The sequence below is a fragment of the Arachis ipaensis genome, chromosome B9 (genome assembly GCF_059453495.1).
Source record: "Arachis ipaensis isolate K30076 ecotype BB chromosome B9, ASM5945349v1, whole genome shotgun sequence".
Classification (NCBI taxonomy): Eukaryota; Viridiplantae; Streptophyta; class Magnoliopsida; order Fabales; family Fabaceae; genus Arachis; species Arachis ipaensis.
The window spans coordinates 81,775,591-81,784,523 of NC_142444.1; the positions used below are offsets into that span (position 1 = coordinate 81,775,591).

Here is an 8,933-nt window from a genome sequence, read left to right on the forward strand (position 1 = left end):
TTGGATAATGGAGTTCAACACCAAACTTAGAGTTTGGTTGTGGCCTCCCAACACCAAACTTAGAGTTTGACTGTGGGGGCTCTGGTTGACTCTATTTTTAGAGAAGCTTACTGTGCCTCTTTTCCATGTTTACAGAAGGATGTCCTTGAGTTTTAAACTCAAGGGAGTCCTCATTCAATTGAAGGACTAGTTCACCTCTGTTAACATCAATCACAGCTCTTGCTGTGGCTAGGAAGGGTCTTCCGAGGACGATAGATTCATCCTCATCCTTCCCAGTATCTAGGATTATGAAATCAGCAGGGATGTAAAGGCCTTCAACCTTTACTAATATGTCCTCTACTTGTCCATAAGCCTATTTTCTGGAATTGTCTGCCATCTCTAATGAGATTCTAGCAGCTTGCACCTCAAAGATTCCCAGTTTCTCCATTACAGAGAGTGGCATGAGGTTTATTCCTGACCCAAGGTCACATAGAGCCTTCTCAAAGGTCATGGTACCTATGGTACAAGGTATTAGGGACTTTCCAGGATCCTATTTCTTCTGAGGCAATCTCAGTTGATCCAATGCATTTAGTTCATTGGTGAACATGGGAGGTTCATCTCCCCAACTCTCATTACCAAATAAATTGGCATTCAGCTTCATGATTGCACCAAGGAACTTGGCAACTTGCTCTTCAGTAACATCCTCATTCTCTTCTGAAGGGGAATACTCATCAGAGCTCATGAAGGGCGTAAGGAGGTTCAATGGAATCTCTATAGTCTCTAGATGAGTCTCAGATTCCTTTGGTTCCTCAGAGAGAAACTCCTTATTGATCACTGGACGTCACAGGAGGTCTTCCTCCTTGGGATTCACGTCCTCCTCCTCTTTTGTGGTTTCGGCCATGATGGTCATTTCAATGGCCTTGCACTCTCCTTTTAGATTTTCTTCTGTATTGCTTGGGAGAGTACTAGGAGGGGTTTCAGTGATCTTCTTACTCAGCTGGCCCACTTGTGCTTCCAAATTTCTAATGGAGGACCTTGTTTCATTCATGAAACTCACAGTGGCTTTAGATAGATCAGAGACTAAGTTTGCTAAATTAGAGGTATTTTGTTCAGAGTTCTCTGTCTGTTGCTGAGTGGATGATGGAAAAGGCTTGCTATTGCTAAACCTGTTTCTTCCACCATTATTAAAGCCTTGTTGAGGCTTTTGTTGATCCTTCCATGAGAGATTTGGGTGATTTCTCCATGAGGGGTTATAAGTGTTTCCATATGGTTCACCCATGTAATTCACCTCTGCTATTGCAGGGTTCTCAGGATCATAAGCTTCTTCTTCAGAAGATGCCTCTTGAGTACTGTTGGATGCAGCTTGCATTCCATTCAGACTCTGAGAAATCATATTGACTTGCTGAGTCAATATTTTATTCTGAGCCAATATGGCATTCAGAGTATCAATTTCAAGAACTCCCTGCTTCTGAGGTGTCCCATTACTCACAGGATTCCTCTCAGAAGTGTACATAAACTGGTTATTAGCAACCATGTCAATGAGTTCTTGAGCTTCTGCAAGCATTTTCTTTAGGTGAATGGATCCACCTGCAGAAGTATCCAATGACATCTTAGCTAATTCAGACAGACCATCATAGAATATATCCAAGATGGTCCATTCTAAAAGTATGTCAGAAGGACACTTTTTGGTCAGTTGCTTGTATCTCTCCCAAGCTTCATAGAGGGATTCACCTTCCTTCTGTTTGAAGGTTTGAACATCCACTCTAAGCTTACTCAGCTTTTGAGGAGGAAAGAACTTGGCTAAGAAAGCCGTGACCAGCTTATCCCAAGAGTTCAGGCTATCCTTGGGTTGAGAGTCCAACCACACTCTAGCTCTGTCTCTTACAGCAAACGGGAAAAGCATGAGCCTGTAGACTTCAGGATCTACTCCATTAGTCTTAATAGTATCACAGATATGCAAGAATTTAGTTAAGAACTGAAAAGGATCTTCAGATGGAAGTCCATGAAACTTGCAGTTTTGTTGCATCAGAGAAACTAATTGAGGTTTCAGCTCAAAATTGTTTGCTCCAATGGTAGGGATGGAGATGCTTCTTCCATGTAAATTGGAATTAGGTGCAGTAAAGTCACCAAGCATCCTCCTTGCATTATTATTTTCGGCTGCCATCTCCTCTTCCTGTTCGAAAATTTCTGTAAGGTTATCTCTGGATTGTTATATTTTAACTTCTCTTAGTTTCCTCTTCAGAGTCCTTTCAGGTTCTGGATCTGCTTCAACAAGAATATTCTTGTCCTTGCTCCTGCTCATATGAAAAAGAGGGAACAAAAAAATAATAATAATAGGGATCCTTTTTGCCCAAGTATAGAGGTTCCCTTGTGTGAGTAGATGAAGAAAATAATGTAATGTAAAGAAGGAAAGAAGAAAAACTCGAACACAGAGAGGGAGGTAGTGTTCGAATTTTTGGATGGGAGAGAAGTGTTAGTAGATGAATAAATAAATAGAAGGAGATGAGAGAGAAGGATTTTCGAAAATTATTTTTGAAAAATGGTTAGTGATTTTTGAAAATTAAAAGAAGAAATATTAAAATTAAAATTTGAAACAATTATTTAATTAAAAAAAATTTTGAAAAAGAGGGAAGAGATTTTCGAAAATTAGAGGGAGAGAGTTAGTTAGGTAGTTTTGAAAAAGATAAGAAACAAACAAAAAGTTAATTAGTTAGTTGAAACAAATTTGAAAATCAATTTTTTGAAAAAGATATGTTTTAAAAAGATATGATTAAAAAGATATGATTTTGAAAGAGATAAGATAAAAAAGATATTTTTGAAAAGATATGATTGAAATTAGTTTTGAAAAAGATTTGATTTTTAAAATCACAATTAATGACTTGATTCACAAGAAATCACAGGATATGATTCTAGAACTTAAAGTTTGAATCTTTCTTAACAAGCAAGTAACAAACTTGAAATATTTGAATCAAAACATTAATTGTTGATGATATTTTCGAAAATATGATGTAAAATTAAGAAAAAGATTTTAAAAAATATTTTTAAAATTTTCGAAAATAAATAAGAAAAATGAAAAAGATTTAATTTTTGAAAAAGATTTTGAAAAAGATAAGATTTTTAAATTGAAAATTTGATTTGACTCATAAGAAACAACTAAATTTTAAAAAGTTTTGAAAAAGTCAACTCAAATTTTCGAAAATTTATGAGTGAAAAAGGAAAAGATATTTTTTTTTATTTTTTTATTTTTAATGATGAAAGAGAAAAACATGAAAATGATGCAATGCATGAAAATTTTGGATCAAAACAATGAATGCATGCAAGAATGCTATGAATGTCAAGATGAACACCAAGAACACTTTGAAGATCATGATGAACATCAAGAACTTATTTTTGAAAATCTTATATGAAAAGAAAACATGCAAGACACCAAACTTAGAAATCTTTCATGTTCAGACACTATGAATGCAAAAATGCACATGAAAAACAAGAAAAGACACAAAACAAGAAAACATCAAGATCAAACAAGAAGACTTACCAAGAACAACTTGAAGATCATGAAGAACACTATGAATGCATGAATTTTTCGAAAATTTTATGCAAACTTTAAAACATGCAATTGACACCAAACTTAAAATTGACTCAAGACTCAAACAAGAAACATGAAATATTTTTTTAATTTTTATGATTTTCTAATTTTTTTGGTATTTTTCGAAAATTAATTTGAAAAAGAAAAATAAGGATTCCAAAATTTCTAATATGAATTCCAGGAGTCTTGCATTCTTAGTCTAAAGCTTCAGTCCAGGAATTAGACATGGCTCACTAGCCAGCCAAGCTTTCAGTGAAAGCTCCGGTCCAAAACACTAGACATGGCCATTGGCCAGCCAAGCTTTAGAATACACATCAGGCATACAGCAGCAGGTGGATCAGCAACAACTAGCTTGCTCTTGTGATGGTGGTTTGGAAGCCTCAGTCTAAAAGAATTTAGACATGGCTTTACAGCCAGCCAGGCTTCACATGCTTCATGAAACTCTAGAATTCATTCTTAAAAATTCTGAAGAACATAAATAAATTTTTTTTTCGAATATTAATTGAAAAACGAAAAAAGAAAAAAATATTTTTTTGAAAAATTTTTTTCGAAAACTTTTTGAAAAAAAAATAAGAAGAAAATTACCTAATCTGAGCAACAGGATGAACCGTCAGTTGTCCAAACTCGAACAATCCCCGGCAACGGCGCCAAAAACTTGGTATGCGAAATTGTTACTCAGAGGTTGTAAAATTTGTTGTTCGTTCTCTCCCTGGCAATGGCGCCAATAACTGGTGCACAATACCATGGTCCAAACATAACTTCACAACTTCGCACAACTAACCAGCAAGTGCACTGGGTCGTTCAAGTAATAAAACCTTACGTGAGTAAGGGTCGATCCCACGGAGGTTGTCGGCTTGAAGCAAGCTATGGTCACCTTGTAAATCACAGTCAGGCGGATATCAAATGGTTAAGGAGTTTTCAAATAATAATAATAAATAAACAGAAAATAAAGATAGAAATACTTATGTAATTCATTGGTGAAAATTTCAGATAAGCGTATAGAGATGCTTTCGTTCCTCTGAATCTCTGCTTTCCCGCTGTCTTCATCCAATCAGTCTTACTCCTTTCCATGGCAAGCTTTCTGTAAGGGCATCACCGTTGTCAATGGCTACATCCCATCCTCTCTGTGAAAATGGTCCAAATGCTCTGTCACGGCATGGCTAATCATCTGGAGGTTTTTGATCATACTGGAATAGGATTCACCCTCCTTTTGCGTCTGTCACTACGACCAGCACTCGTGAGTTTGAAGTTCGTCACAGCCATCCCTTCCCAGATCCTACTCGGAATACCACAGACAAGATTTAGACTTTCTGGATCTCAGGAATGGCCATCCATGGGTTCTAACTTAAATCACGAAGACACTAATAACTCGGACTCGGTCCCCTGTATTAGATATCCAAGAGATATTCATTCTAGCTTGTTTGCATGTAGAACGGAAGTGTTTGTCAGGCACGCGTTCATAAGTGAGAATGATGATGAGCGTCACATAATCATCACATTCATCATGTTCTTGGGTGCAAATGGATATCTTAGAAGCGGAATAAGTTGAATTGAATAGAAAATAGTAGTACTTTGCATTAAATCATGAGGAACAGCAGAGCTCCACACCTTAATCTATGGAGTGCAGAAACTCTACCGTTAAAAATACATAAGTGAAAGGTTCAGGCATGGCCGAATGGCCAGCCCCCATGATCTAAGAACTAAACGTCCCAAGATGTCTAATACAATAGTAAAAAGTCCTATTTATACTAAACTAGTTACTAGGGTTTACAGAAGTAAGTAATTGATGCATAAATCCACTTCCGGGGCCCACTTGGTGTGTGCTTGGGCAGAGCTTGAAGTTTACACGTGGAGAGGTCATTCTTAAAGTTGAACGCCAGTTTGTAACATGTTTCTGGCGTTCAACTCTGGTCCATGACGTGTTTCTGGCGTTTAACTCCAGACTGCAGCGTAGAACTGGAGTTCAACGCCCTTTTGCATCATCTAAACTCGGCCAAAGTATAGACTATTATATATTTTTGGAAATCCCTGAATGTCTACTTTCCAACACAATTGGAAGCGCGCCAGTTTGAGTTCTCTAGCTCCAGTAAATCCACTTTGAGTGCAGGGAGGTCAGAATCCAACAGCATCAGCAGTCCTTCTTCTACCTCTGAATCTGATTTTTGCTCAAGTCCCTCAATTTCAGCCAGAAAATACCTGAAATCATAGAAAAATACACAAACTCATAGTAAAGTCCAGAAATGTGAATTTAACATAAAAACTAATAAAAATATCCCTAAAAGTAACTAGATCCTACTAAAAACAATGCCAAAAAGCGTATAAATTATCCGCTCATCACTAAGCCTTTTTTTTCAAAATTCTTTTTAATTAACTAATTATTTTAAGTTTTAATTTTATTTTATTTCTTTTAATATTTTTGAATACTAACCAATAATTAAAATAAAAACAAAAATATTTTTCTTTTCTTTTAAATTAAAAATTCGAAAACTCTCTCCCTCTCATCTCTTTCTATTTATTTTATTTATTTACTAACACTTCTCCTCTACTTATAATTCAAACCCTTCCCCCTCTCTCTGTTTCTGAATTCTCCTTCTTCTCCCTTCTTCATTCTATTCTTCTACTCTTCTACTCACATATAGGAATCTCTATACTGTGACATAGAGGATTCCTATCTTTTTTGTTCTCTTCTTTTTCATATGAGCAGGAACAAGGATAAAAACATTCTTGTTGACGCTGATCCTGAACCTGAAAGGACTCTAAAGAGGAAGCTAAGAGAAGCTAAAGCATAACACTCTGGAGAGGACCTAACAGAAATTTTCGAAAAAGAAGAAGACATGGCAGCCGAAAATAATAACAATGGTGGAGATGCAAGGAAGGTGCTTGGTGACTTTACTGCACCAACTTCTAACTTCTATGGAAGAAGCATCTCAATTTCCGTAATTGGAGCAAACAACTTTGAGCTTAAGCCTCAAATAGTTTCTCTAATGCAGCAGAATTGCAAGTTTCATGGACTTCCATTGGAAGATCTTCATCAGTTCTTAGCTGAATTCTTGCAAATCTGTGACACTGTTAAGACCAATGGGGTTAATCATGAGGTCTACAGACTTATGCTTTTCCCCTTTGCTGTAAGAGACAGAGCTAGGATATGGTTGGACTCACAACCTAAAGAAAGCCTGAACTCTTTCTTGGCTAAATTCTTTCCACCTCAAAAGTTGAGCAAGCTTAGAGTGGAAGTCCAAACCTTCAGACAGAAGGAAGGTGAATCCCTCTATGAAGCTTGGGAAAGATACAAACAATTGATCAGAAGGTGTCCTTCTGACATGCTTTCAGAATGGAGCATCTTATGTATATTCTATGATGGTATGTCTGAACTGTCCAAGATGTCATTGGATCACTCTGTTGGTGGGTCTTTTCATCTGAAGAAGACGCCTGCAGAAGCCCAGGAACTCATTGAGATTGTTGCAAATAACCAGTACAGGTACACTTCTGAAAGAAATCCTGTGAATAATGGGACAACACAGAAGAAAGGAGTTATTGAGATTGATACTCTGAATGCCATATTGGCTCAGAATAAAATATTGACTCAGCAAGTCAATATGATTTCTCAGAGTCTGACTAGAATGCAAGCTACATCCGGCAGTACTAAGGAAGCTTCCTCTGAAGAAGAAGCCTATGACCCTGAGAATCCTGCAATGGAAGAGGTGAATTACATGGGAGAATCCTATGGAAACACCTATAATCCTTCATGGAGAAATCATCCAAATTTTTCATGGAAGGATCAGCAGAAGCCTAATCAAGGCTTCAATAATAATAATGGTGGGAGAAATAGGTTTGGCAATAGCAAGCCTTTTCCATCATCTTCTGAGCAACAGACAGAGAATTCTAAGCAGAGCCTCTCTGACTTAGCAACCATAGTCTCTGATCTATCTAAGACCACTCTCATTTTCATGACTGAAACAAGGTCCTCCATCAGAAATTTGGAGGCACAAGTGGGTCAGCTGAGTAAAAGAGTGGCCGAAACTCCTCCTAGTACTTTCCCAAGTAATACAAAAGAGAATCCAAAAAGAGAGTGCAAGGCCATCAATATAACCAACATGGCCGAACCTGGAGAGAGTTAGAAGGCAGTGATTTCCAATGAGGAAGACCTCAATGGACGTCCACTAGCCAATAAGGAGTTCCCTATTGAGGAACCAAAGGAATCTGAGGCTCATACAGAGACCATAGAGATTCCACTGAACTTACTGTTGCCATTCATGAGCTCTGATGAATATTCTTCCTCTGAAGAGGATGAAGATATTATTGAAGAGCAAGTTGCTCAGTATCTATGAGCAATCATGAAGCTGAATGCCAAGTTATTTGATAATGAGACTTGGGAGGATGAACCTCCATTGCTCATCAATGAACTGAATACCTTGGTTCAACAGAAATTACCTCAGGAGAAATCGGACCCCGAAAAGTTCTTAATACCTTGCATCATAGGCACCATGACCATTAAAAAGGCTCTATGGGACCTTGGTTCAAGTATAAACCTCATGCCACTCTCTGTAATGGAGAAACTAGGGATCTTTGAGGTACAAGCTGCAAGAATCTCACTAGAGATGGTAGACAATTCAAGGAAACAGGCTTATGGACTTGTAGAGGATGTCTTAGTGAAGGTTGAAGGCCTGTACATCCCTGCTGACTTTATAATCCTAGACATTGGGAAGGATGAAGATGAATCTATCATCCTTGGAAGACCCTTCCTAGCCACAGCAAGAGCTGTGATTAATGTTGACAGAGGAGAGTTAGTCCTTTAATTGAATGAGAACTATGTTGTGTTTAAGGCTCAAGGATATTCTTCTGTAACCATGGAGAGGAAGCATGAAAGGCTTCTCTCAATACAGAGTCAAACAGAGCCCCTACTCTCAACTTCTAAGTTTGGTGTTGGGAGGCCATCATCAAGCTCTGAGTCTCTGTGAAGTTCTCTAAGAGCTCACTGTCAAGCTATTGACATTAATGAAGCGCTTGTTGGGAGGCAACCCAATGTTACTTAATTATATTTAATTATATTCCATTGTCATTCTATGTTTTCTTTAGGTTGATGATCATGTGAAGTCATAAAAACAACTGCAGAATTAATGCAAAATAAAAAAATAGCATAAAAAACAGCACACCCTGGAGGACAGGCTTACTGGCGTTTAAAGGCCGGTAAGGATAGTAGAATAGGCGTTTAACACCCAGCCTGGCAGCATTCTGGGCATTAAACGCCAGAATGGGCAGCACTCTGGGCGTTTAATGCCAGAAAAGGGTGTCTGGCGTCTGGCTGGCGTTAAACGCCAGAAATGGCAGACAGACTGGCATTTAACGCCAGAAAAGGGTGTCTGGCTGG

The 8,933-nt window shown here is 37.8% G+C and overlaps 2 non-coding genes across 2 annotated transcripts; one reads left to right on the forward strand and one right to left on the reverse strand.

Moving 5' to 3' along the window:
* The first annotated feature begins 1,646 nt into the window (after positions 1 to 1,646).
* LOC148545201 (small nucleolar RNA R71) lies at positions 1,647 to 1,750 on the forward strand. Its single transcript, XR_015900623.1, has one exon. It is a non-coding gene; the product is annotated as a small nucleolar RNA R71 (small nucleolar RNA).
* A 5,033-nt stretch (positions 1,751 to 6,783) lies between these two features.
* Positions 6,784 to 6,891, reverse strand: LOC148545202 (small nucleolar RNA R71). Its single transcript, XR_015901719.1, has one exon. It is a non-coding gene; the product is annotated as a small nucleolar RNA R71 (small nucleolar RNA).
* Positions 6,892 to 8,933: the final 2,042 nt, after the last annotated feature.